Genomic DNA, 12362 nt, shown 5'->3' with positions numbered 1-12362 from the left:
GAACCTGGGTAAAACCTTGTGTCTCTTGATTCTGACCAACCCCTTCAAGCTACTGCATAGATGCGTTGGTCTCACGACTAAGTCCTCACACTAGGACATCTGCCATGACAATTCCATGACAGTTGGCGCCCACCGTGGGGCTCTAACATTCTTCATGCTCCACAAGCCGACCAGAATTTACTTTTCGCTCATCGTCTTATGAAAGACAATCGTGCTTTTCTTGAGATTTACCCTGAAATTTTCTTTGTCAAGGATTGGGTCACTCGGAGCACCATTCTTCAAAACAAGAGTAGAGATGGCCTATTTCCCGTATCCGGTCGTCAGGGTGTACCTCATCGTCAAGTGCTAGGCGTTGCAAAACCATCCACTTCATGATGGCACAAACGCTTAGGGCATCCTTCGCTACCGGTGGTCCAAAATTTTTTGCGTGATTTTAGTCTTCCAGTGTCGAATAAACAAGATCATCATCTAGTTTGTGATGCATGTTAAATGGCCAGGAGCCATCAACTTCCTTATTCTAGGTCTACTAGTGAGTCAAAAGCTCCTTTAGAGCTTGTTTTTTCAGATGTGTGGGGTCTTGGACCAATTTCTGTAGGCAGGCAAAAATATTATGTGAGCTTCATTGATGATTTCAGTAAATTTAGCTGGGTTTATTTACTCAAGAATAAGTCTGATGTGTTTGAGAAATTCCATCTCTTTCAAAAACATGTTGAACGACTCTTTGATCACAAAATTCTTGCTATGCAAACCGATTGGGGGTGAATACCAAACTTCACTCATTCTTTGAACACATTGGTATAACCCATCATGTCTCTTGCCCCCATGCCCATCAGCAGAATGGCTCTGCTGAGAGAAAGCACAGACACACTGTAGAGGTTGGCCTCTCCCTTCTTGCTCATGCCTTCATGCCTTTGAAGTTTTGGGATGAGGCCTTCCTCACTGCAGTTTACCTCATAAATCGTGTTCCTAGTAGAGTTATCTCCAACCAAACACCACTTGAGCGTCTCTTTGGCACCAAACCAAATTACTCATTCCTTCGTATTTTTGGTTGTGCGGTGTGGCCAAATCTATGTCCCTTCAACAAACACAAACTTGAATTTCGGTCCAAACAATGTGTGTTTTTTGGGGTACAGTAACCTTCACAAAGGGTACAAGTGCTTAGATGTCTCTACTGGATGGGTTTATGTGTCTCGTGATGTGGTGTTTGACGAGCATGTTTTTCCATTTGCACAACTTCATCCAAATGCCGGCGCACAACTTCGCAAGGAACTTGTCCTTCTTCAATCTCATCTTCTTCCTCTGTCAGCCTTTGTTCCCCGGGGTGTAGTAGGTCCTGATGATCATATGTCAATGTCTAATACTCATGCACAAAACTCTGCTGAAAGCATGTAGGAAGCTGGCGAAGGAATAGGCGAAAATTCCTTTGATTTTATGCAGGAAACAGGTTACACGGACGAAACTGGCACAGATGATCCGTGCAGCGATCCCGACGCTGATCTTGGCGGGAGTATCGCCTCGGGATCGCGCGCCGCAGGCTCGACAGGCAGATCCCCGATGGGATCTACGCCAGCGTCAGGCGAATCAGGCGGGTCCCCACGTGGGCCTGATCGCCCCCCTCAGCCCATCAGTGGGCGGAGCCAGGTGCGACACCCGCACGTGGGTCTGACACCGCGACAAGGCTGGACGGTGGTGCGCTGCAGCCCAGCCAGGACTTGCCACCTGGCGCCTCTGGAGAGGAGGTGGATCCTGCGCTCGATGGATCGCTGCATGCAGGATCGGATCCGCTACAAGAGTTGCATGGGTGATCCTCTGCGGCTGGTTCCTCCCCTGTGTCTTCTTCATCCAATCGTCTTCAGCAACACATGGCTCAGCCTCCTCCTATGCGAGCACACACCAAGTCACAGAGTGGTATTTCTCAACCTAAAAAGTATAGGGATGGTTGCATTCGTTGGGCATCCTTTTGTGCTACAGGTGAACCGAAAAATCTAGGAGAAGCACTCGATGACTCAAAGTGGAAGGATGCTATGGACGAAGAATATGCTGCTCCCATGAAAAACAAAACCTGGCACTTGGTTCCTCCTGCCAAGGGTAGGAATGTGATTGACTGCAAGTGGGTATTTAAGGTAAAAAGAAAGTCAGATGGCAGTATTGACAGGTATAAGGCGTGTCTGGTTGCCAAGGGATTTAAACAGAGGTATGGAATTGACTACGAGGACACTTTTAGTCCTGTAGTGAAAGCTGACGCCATTAGATTAATTCTCTCAGTTGCAGTATCTCAAAATTGGTGTATGCGACAACTAGATGTAAAGAACGCGTTCTTGCATGGTGTTCTGGAAGAGGAAGTCTTTATGAAGCAACCTCCTGGGTATGAACATCCGCGGTTAAGGTAGCATGTTTGCAAACTTGACAAGGCTTTGTATGGGCTAAAGCAAGCACCTAGAGCTTGGTACTCTCGGCTATCCTCAAAGTTACAATCTCTTGGCTTTGTTCCTTCAAGGGGGGACACCTCATTGTTCTTTTATCATCACAATGGCATCACTATTTTTATACTTATCTATGTTGATGATATTGTTGTCACAAGTTCATCATCCACAGTAGTTGAAGCTCTTCTCAAGGTTCTGCGCATGGACTTTGCACTCAAGGATTTAGGCAACCTTCACTATTTCCTTGGGATTGAGGTAAAAAGTGTACCAAATGGAATTTTGTTGTCACGGGAAAAATATATTCAGGATATACTTCAGAGGGTAGGCATGAAAGGATGTAAGCCATCGTCTACACCTATATCTACCTCTGAAAAATTGTCTCTTCATGATGGAGAGGTGCTTGGCGCAGAGGACTGATACGTCCATTTTGCATCATGCTTTTATATCGATATTTATTGCATTATGGGCTGTTATTACACATTATGTCACAATACTTATGCCTATTCTCTCTTATTTTACAAGGTTTACATAAAGAGGGAGAATGCCGGTAGCTGGGATTCTGGACTGGAAAAGGAGCAAATATTAGAGACCTATTCTGCACAGCTCCAAAAGTCCTGAAACTTCACAAAAGTAATTTTCAGAATATATAATAAATAATGAGTGCAAGAAGTTCCAGAGGGGGTCCACACCCTGCCCACGAGGGTGGGGTCGCGCCCTACCCCCTGGGCGCGCCCCCTACCTCATGGGTCCCCTGGTGGCCCTCTGATGCCCATCTTCTGCTATATGGAGTCTTTCGATGAGGAAAAATCATAAGCCATTTTTCCGAACGAGACTCCGCCGCCACGAGGCGGAACCAGTCTAGGGCTCCGGCGGAGCTGTTCTGCCAGGGAAACTTCCCTCTAGGAGGGGGAAATCATCGCCAACGTCATCACCAACGATCCTCTCATCGGGAGGGGGTCAATCTCCATCAACATCTTCACCAGCACCATCTCCTCTCAAACCCTAGTTCATCTCTAGTATCCAATTCTTGTCTCTAAGTCCGGGATTGGTACCTGTGGGCTGCTAGTAGTGTTGATTACTCTTTGTAGTTGATGCTAGTTGGTTTATTTGGTGGAAGATCGTATGTTCAGATCCTATATGCACATTACTACCCCTCTGATTATGAACATGAATATGTTTTGTGAGTAGTTACGTTTGTTCCTGAGGACATAGGAGAAGTCTTGCTATTAGTAGTCATGTGAATTTGGTATTCGTTCGATATTTTGATGAGATGTATGTTGTCTCTCCTCTAGTGGTGTTATGTGAATGTCGACTACATGACACTTCACCATTATTTGGGCCTAGAGGAAGGAATTGGGAAGTAATAAGTAGATGATGGGTTGCTAGAGTGACAGAAACTTAAACCCTAGTTTATGCGTTGCTTCGTAAGGGGCTGATTTGGATCCATATGTTTCATGCTATGGTTAGGTTTACCTTAATACTTTTGTTGTAGTTGCGGATTCTTGCAATAGAGGTTAATCATAAGTGGGATGCTTGTCCAAGTAAGGACAGTACCCAAGCACCGGTCCACCCACATACCAAATTATCAAAGTACCGAACGTGAATCATATGATCGTGATGAAACCTAGCTTGACGATAATTCCCATGTGTCTTCGGGAGCGCTTTACATCATATAAGAGTTTGTCCAGGCTTGTCCTTTGCTACAAAAAGGATTGGGCCACCTTGCTGCACTTTATTTACTTTTGTTACTTGTTGCTCGTTACCAATTATCTTATCACAAAACTATTTGTTACCTATAATTTCAGTGCTTGCAGAGAATACCTTGCTGAAAACCGCTTATCATTTCCTTCTGCTCCTCGTTGGGTTCGACACTCTTACTTATCGAAAGGACTACGATAGATCCCCTATACTTGTGGGTCATCAAGGACTCCACCGAGTACAGAAGCATTGTAGGGGCTTTGTAGTATTTGACACTGAGTAGGCCCGATGTTTCATACTCTGTTAACAAAGTTTGTCAGTTCTTGCATGCTCCTACTAGTGTGCACTTTACAGCGGTATAAAGAATACTTAGATATCTCCAAGCAACACGCAGTCATGGACCAAAACTTGGGAAGTCAGACTCCATGCTTGTAAGTGCTTTTTCAGATGCAGACTAGACAGGATGTCCTGATGATAGGAGATCAACATGAGGATTTGTAGTTTTTCTGGGTAGTAACTTAATCTCATGGAGTGCTCGCAAGCAAGCTACTGTGTCTAGATCCAGCACAGAAGCAGAATATAAAGCCCTAGCAAATGCTACTGCAGAAGTTATCTGGGTACAAAATATGCTTACTGAACTGGGTATTCAGCATCCTCAGGCAGCATAATTTTGGTGTGATAATCTTGGTGCTACGTACTTGTCAGCTAATCCTATCTTTCATGCAAGGACCAAGCATATCGAGATTGACTATCACTTTGTTCGAGAGAGGGTAGCCAACAAGCTGCTAAATATTAGGTTTATACCTACTGGTGATCAAGTTGCAGACGGTTTTACCAAGCCTCTTTCTTTGCGACAACTTGAATGCTTTAGACACAATCTCAACTTGGCTAGTTGTGATTGAGGAAGAGTGTTAAACATGTAAACATGCGGTGGTGTATAAACCGCATGATAGATTGTATAGGCTGTTAGTTAGGTTGTCGAGATTGAGCCTTGGAGATCAATCCACGCCGTCATGCAAATCTTCTCTTCTCTGTAACTACCAGGCTTCGGCCCTATATATCAACATGTAATGCGTCTCCGCTAGGTATGCGCTTAACCTACTTTCACATATAAGAGAGTTTACATTACTAAAATAGTAATCTAAACGCTCTTATATTTGTTTACGGAGAGAGTAGTAACTAAGTACGTCGAATGAGAAACAGACGCGGATGACAGTAGAATGAACCACCAAGCGCACTAGCAGCAGCAGCACCTGGTGAAAAAGACTTGATAACTCGCACCACCACCACAGCCGTATATCTGTATTTTATTACTCCCTCCGTTTTTATTTACTCCGCATATTAGAGTTGACTGAAGTCAAACTTCGTAAAGTTTGACCAAGTTTATAAAAAATGATATAAACATTTACCATAACAAATTTATACAATGTGAAAGTACATTCAATAATAAATCTAATGATGTTGGTTTGTTATCGTATATGTTAATATTTTTGTTTATAAAATTGATCAAAATTTATAAAGCTTGACTTTGATCAAAGCTAATACGCGAACTAAATAAAAACAGAGGGAGTACGTCCTTTGGTGATGGTGGTAAAGTAAATACTAGTCGAAATCCCTGGTCGTATGTCACGTCGGGCCTCGGCTGCCACTCGGTGAAGAAGATGTGTCCGTCCGGCCGGGATTTCCCACTCAATTGACGGTGATCATCGGTTGCCATGCCACGGACTTCTTGACAGGTGGTCGACTTGGAGCGCAACTAATTACCGCGCTCTTGAAAAGGGGAAGACTTTGACCTTGGAGCTCATCGTCTCATCACATCCTTATCATCGTCCCATCCCGTCCCTACTAGTCCCTGCTATCAATCTGCCACCGCAAGGACGCACGCGCTGCCTGCCTTTGGTCACGCACGCACTGCAGCCCGTGAGTGAACGTTGGGACTTTTGAAGAATCAAGATAGACATCAAGATAGCAATGGCATATCCCCTGTTTGACAAGGAGACGCACGATGAAAGGAAGGAAAATGGGATGATGCACTCCTCGCTGTTTTAGCTAGCTAGCCAGACTCCACTGCATGCGCTACGTTTTGACTTTTGAGGCAAACTTTGGCGCCTTTCGCCTTCACAATAAATCATAGGGAGCGCCTAGCTGAGTTATAGTATGGTCTCAATCACCTTTTTTTTTTTTGAGACAATGGTCTCAATCACCTGATGTCAGATGATGTCATTGTGTAGTTGTCTCAGCCCGTTTTCTTTTCTCTATATGTGTGGCGGAAGCCCGTATTGTTGTTTTGTCGGCCCGTTTTCTTTTTTTTGACTTGAAGAAGCCTGGAGGCCCAAGTTGTTATCCCGGTTGGTTGTTCCAGGTGTGTTGATGGTTTTCTTCCGCTCAAAAAAAAAAGGTGTGTTGATGGTTTGCCTCCAGGGCACCTGAGGTCACGTGCCGTCGTGCCCCCACGGAAAAAGAATCCAACGCCCCCAGCTGTTTGCGCCCTTCTCCCCCATCCTCTGTTCTTCCCCCTGGCATCCACAACTCCCCACCCCATAACTCCGCCGCCAGCAAACCCCAGAACCCTAGATCTATCCCCTTGAATCAACCAACAATGGAGAGGGAAAAAGTGAACCTGCTGTAGCAAAATTCAGAGTTTCAGACTTCTCCATAGAGCAGAGGAAGGGGAATCAGTTTTGTAAAAAGAAAAAAAGATGGATGCGGGTGCTGGTAAAGGGGCGCACAGGACTCACCACGGTATGTTTTTGATTGCCTATTTTTTGTTCTTTGAGTCCTTGTTCAATCAGTTGTAACCTTGACAGCAAAAAAGAGAAAATCTGTCAGGTTTCTTACTCCTCTCTTGGTCACAGTGTTAGAAAACTGGAACAAAGAAGCAAAAAGCTTGTCTGATCTTTATCGAGGAGCAGCTACATGGAATGCTCACGCCATCGCGAACGGGAATCTATGTTTCTTGGAACGAGTGATATAAACAAGTGAAATCTGGGCGACCCATGTTCTTTCAGATTTGGATTTGGGCTAGATATGAGAGCTGCCGGTTAGTTCAGACGTTTAAGGTTCGTTTAAGGAGCCAGTCTACGTCGATTTTTTGCAACTGATCACTGATTGAACCGTTCGCCCGGACGTTTGATGCGGGTTTGAGATACTTGGTTGTAGATGTTATAAGTTACTCTTCACAATGGCTAGTCTAAGCCAGCGGTACGAAAATGCTGTTCGGACACCATCGGGAAACAACGCTTCACCGGCAAATTCAGGAACCCCTATAGAATTATATTATATAAATAAAATAAGTCAGGCCGGCGCCAAGAGAAAGAAAAGATGATGATATGATGGATTACCGGCGTACTCTGTCTGACAAACCAAACGGAGATGCCCATTTACATATCCAGAGCATATATAACGTGGATACGCTTGGTTGAATCTGCCCGCATACTCATACTCACTCCCTTGACAATTTCTCACGACCATATCTAGAGTCTCTGCCGGAAATCACGGAATCACGCACAAGCTCATTGACGGCCGAGCATGCGAAGCTTCTCCAGGCCGGTGCCGGTGCCTGGTTTGTTCACTTGCTTTGACCCCACCGGCCAGGAGATCGACGAGCTAGGGAAGCTAATAAGTGGGCATATTGATTAGGCCGAAAATGCTAAACCTACGAATAGCCTACGTAAGGTTTACGAAACTTGCCAAACTAATCTAAACATCCCCTAATTTTCAAGGATGGGCCCCATCCTCTCTTAAAAGCCAATCCTAATCGTCCACGTTAGCTATTACGTAAACATACGTAGATTCCTTAAGTAAGTCTAGCATTGCTCCGATTAGGCGGGCGACCTGCCGAAGCTGCCACGAGTTTACTTAACTAGTACTAGGTCACGCACAGCACAGGACATCAATTGAGAACACAGACACGGCTGACACCAGAATTCCCATTTTTCAACGAGGAAGTGCATGCGATGCGATTAACCACCGACCACACCAGCACCAGCACCAGGTAAAAAGGACTCGGTAACTCGCAGCACCACCGCTGCACTTCTTCAATAGCTTGTTTATATGCATGTCTATACTCGTTTTCTATGACGTGAGACCAAAATAGACGTCCAACAGCTTATCTATATGATCGTTCAAATATACACATCCTTTAAATCGATCTCAATAATGTCCACGCCTGAATAATGTGAAGGCGTTATCTAAACTCAGCTGCAGTCATGATTTCTTTCTTTCCCCAGCGACGGCTCAGATGTCATGGTCCTTGTATATAGACGTTCTGATGCAAAACTAAACGTGTATATGAGAGAATCTTTTTAGACTATTGTCTATATAAATATATAGACATTCAAATATACACATGCTATTGAAGATGCTTTTACACCTGTTCTTCTTGGTGGTGGTGCGGTGGTAAATAAAAGGAAATGGTCGAAATCCCTTGGTCGGCACGTCGGTAATGCATGTCACCTTCCTCGCGCTCTCCTAATATGATGGCGAACATGTGTCCGTGCGTCTGGGATAGTAGGATTTCCCACCCAGTCGATCGAACGTGGTTGCCGCAGTCATGGAGATTTCGGCGGTCAATTTGGAGCGTAATTAATTGATTAATTACCCCCGCCTTCTCCAATCGAAGGGGGGAAACACCTTGGAGACCACCATCACATCCCCTTCGTCCATGTCCATGCGATGCGATGCTAGTCCCTATCTATCTATCTATCTATCTATCCATCGGCCACCACGAGGACGCGTCACCACCACCTTTCATCCCGCACACACCGCAGTCGAGTCAATCAGTGAACGTTGGGAGGGCCGGCCAACCAGAGCTTCTCCATTTCTGAATCTTAGGCCAACTCCACCGCGCGACCTCAAACGGACGTCCGGTTTGGCCGGATTTTGTCCCTTTAAGGCGGTGATGCGTTCGCCCATGTCCGTGTTTGTCCGTTGGGTCATGGGTGCGCCCAGCGCACGGCCGCACCCCAAATCATGTCCGGAGTGAACGTGATTAAAAAACGAAAAACTTAAATAAAATGCCTAAAAAGTTAAATAAACGCACTTAAAAAAACTTAAAACATATATAAAGGAATAAACTGTAGAGGTCGACGTAGTCCGGCGGCGTCCAGAGATGGGCCGGCGGTCCGTGGTGCACGGGGGCGGCGGGCTGGAAGGTGGCCGGTGCCTGCACCACCTCCTCCCGAGGCGAGGCGTCGCGCTCCGGCGACCGCGGCGGCGTGGGGCACCAGTTACCCCCCACGGCGGCCGCCATCTGCTCCGCTGTGCAGGACCAGCTCCACCCCTGGCCAACCAGGCCCGGGTGGAAGGCGGCCACCGACGGCTCCTCCGTCACCTTCTCCTTCGGCAGCATCTGCAGCTCGGGGGTAATTAATCACGTTCATTGGCCGGCCGCAGACAGGGCCATCGTCTCCTCGAGGCCCGGCCATTGGCGCTCATCGTGTGTGTGCATGGAGTCCTTTATGACACGCGCCATGAGCCGGGCCTCCTCCTCCGCTGTCATGCGAGGAGGTGAAGGTGGCGACGGAGATGGGGAAGGCGACGGCGTGGGCGTCAGGCCGCGCACCTCCCGACGTGGCCACCGCGGCCCCGACACGTGGCCGGCGAAGTAGGACGCGCGCCGCACGTCGTGCTCGTCCTGGAGCCAAGTGTCCCAAAGGACGGAGTCGGGGGCGTACCTCTCGTCGTCGAATAGGTCATCAGGGAGGAGGCGACGGCGGCGCTCGATCTCATCGCGCCGGGCACGGCCGCTCGCTGGCACCGGCGGGATGGGGACCCGGTCCGCAGAGAGGTGCCAATTGTTGGGGAGGTGCACGTCGCTCCACGGGATCGGCGTCCTCGTCTCCCAGTACCGCCAGCACACATCCACGGCCAGGTACCGCCGGTCGCGCTCGCCGGCGGCCCTAGGAGCGATAGTGAAGGGGCAGGCGCAGTGGCTCGAATGGAGGAGCGTGGCGGTGATGTGGGCTCCTCCTTCTTGACGGAGCCATGACGGCGTCCCGAGGAGGAGCCGGCCTCGCGGTCGTGCTTCCAAAGGCCCATGGCTGCGGCCGGCCGGCGAGATCTACGACGGGGAGCGGCTAGGGTTTCGAGGGTGTCGGGTTTCGAGGGGGCAGAGAGGGGCCGGAGTGGGAACTGTGGACGATGACCGGTCCACGGCTTTCCATTTAAGAAGGACGGCGACCCTTCGCCATGTGGATGACAGGTGGGGCCACCCGCCCGTGCACATTTATGTTGGTGGGTGGAAGGTAGGTGGCCGCGGCCCCGATGCGGACGTTCGAAGCGTTCGTTCGCTGTCCGCTGCGATCCAAACCCAGCGCAAGTTTGCATTCGAAATGGGTCGGCACGGACACAAAACGAATCAGATGGATCCCGGGCCGTCGCGCGCTGGACCGTCTTGTTTGTCCATTTTGTCCCAAACAAACGGAACCGGATAAAATGAGGTCATGCGGTGAAGTTGGCCTTATCCGGGCAAGATGTTTGAAGAGGGCGACGACGCACGACGAGGGGAAGAAGAGGGCTATGCATGCACTGTTGAGCTGGCTACGTACACTCCACTACACTGCATGCATGCGCGACCTACGACCGTTCGTTCACCTCGCCACGTCTCGAGGAAACCTTTTTGTTGTTTTCTTTTCTTTTCCATCGTAAATAAACAATCAGATTCACCCTTGTTTTTTCACAAGGAACCAGTACAGTGCAGTGCAGAGCACAGTACATGCATCCCCATCTTCCAAACGAGACGAGATCGAGGTGCACGGCACGGCACAGATGAAGGGTTGCTTCCTGCACATGGCCGTACCAGTACATGCTAAGCACTGCATCATCGGTGCGTCACCCAGTGTTACCGTCGTGCCCGTCATCGACAAGGAAACAGCAGAACAAAAAAGGATCCAGGTACCTACTCTGTGTGCCATCGTCTCGCGACCAAGACACGGGCTGGCAGTGACCGTGTGCGGCCATACAGCAGCTACAGAACAGAACAGGGCTCTGAGCGGCCGTTTGCGTCGCGTCGGTCGTGCAGGCGTCTGTCCGGTCTGGAACGCGACGGGAATATATATTCGACAATTAATTCATGAATCCAACATTGGTGTATCATCACTGTCGCAACTATCCATCCCCACGCTTTGTATATATTTGAGTTTTTTTTGTAAGGATTTGATTCTTTAGGATTATTTTTCTCTACGTTGGTGTTTGATTCGTATGATTGAATCCTATAAAACTTTTTTGATGAATAATTTGTACCCCAACCCTATGGGAAAAAAAACTTTGTGTTTTCCTATGATGTAAACTTAAATCCACAGGCGGCCAGCCCAAAGCTAGAAACCCTCCCAAACTCCACACTCCGACAAAACAAATACAAGAGTGTTTAGTTCACAATTATATTTATTTACAGAGGAAGTAGCAGTAAAGAATAAAGCATTCCGAACCAGAACATGCGAGTACTACTAATATTTGGTCACGGTGCGGCTCCATCTTATCCTTGCACAACTGGCGGCACGCAACGAGGAGTCAACACGCACGTAACTAAAATATAATCAAATTAAGCACTCCTGCCACTCCCACTGCTGGTACAGTACAGTACGGTAGCCTTTGACGGGCCTGCAAGCAAGTGAATGACCTCCACTTCCCTCAGCAGTAAGAACCCGCAGCAACGGGTTGAATCTCCCTCTTGATTAACTCTCGTTAACAATATATCGATCACTACCATCCACTTCATGCCAACCGTAGTTGTACAGGAAGAGCAGTGCTGAGTGTGTCGTCACTGCGAGTCCTCGACCAGGCCTGTGTCCCCGGAGCTAGCTAAGTTATAGGATTATTATAATAATTACTCTTTTCATCTCATAATATAAGAGCGTATTTTACGCTACAGAAAGTAAATGACATGATCACGCCAAGAGATAACGATGAAGGATTACCGAGGTGCAGTACGGCACGCTTGTTTCACGGAGACGAACAAAATTGCTACTATTCGGTGCGTTGCACCCGCACAGCTCCTCCCGTCCGTCGCCGTTGCCGGGAATCACGCACGCACGACGCCGTCGCGCGCGGGTATCCACCGGCGGACGGCGATGACACTGACAGAGCATGCAAAGCCCCTCCGGGCGCCTGGTTAAACTAGTCAGTTGCTTTGGCCGGAGATCGACGAGGCTGCATGCATGCATGCGCAGCCTGCCGGGCTGAAAATTCTCCCATCCAGCAACATTACAAACGGTCACGTCCCGTTTGGATTCGGTCGCTGAA

This window comes from Triticum urartu, chromosome 5A (genome assembly GCF_056163025.1).
Source record: "Triticum urartu cultivar PI428250 chromosome 5A, HENAU_Tu73, whole genome shotgun sequence".
Classification (NCBI taxonomy): Eukaryota; Viridiplantae; Streptophyta; class Magnoliopsida; order Poales; family Poaceae; genus Triticum; species Triticum urartu.
The sequence above is the reverse complement of the archived record's forward strand: the minus strand, read 5'-3'. Positions refer to the sequence as shown.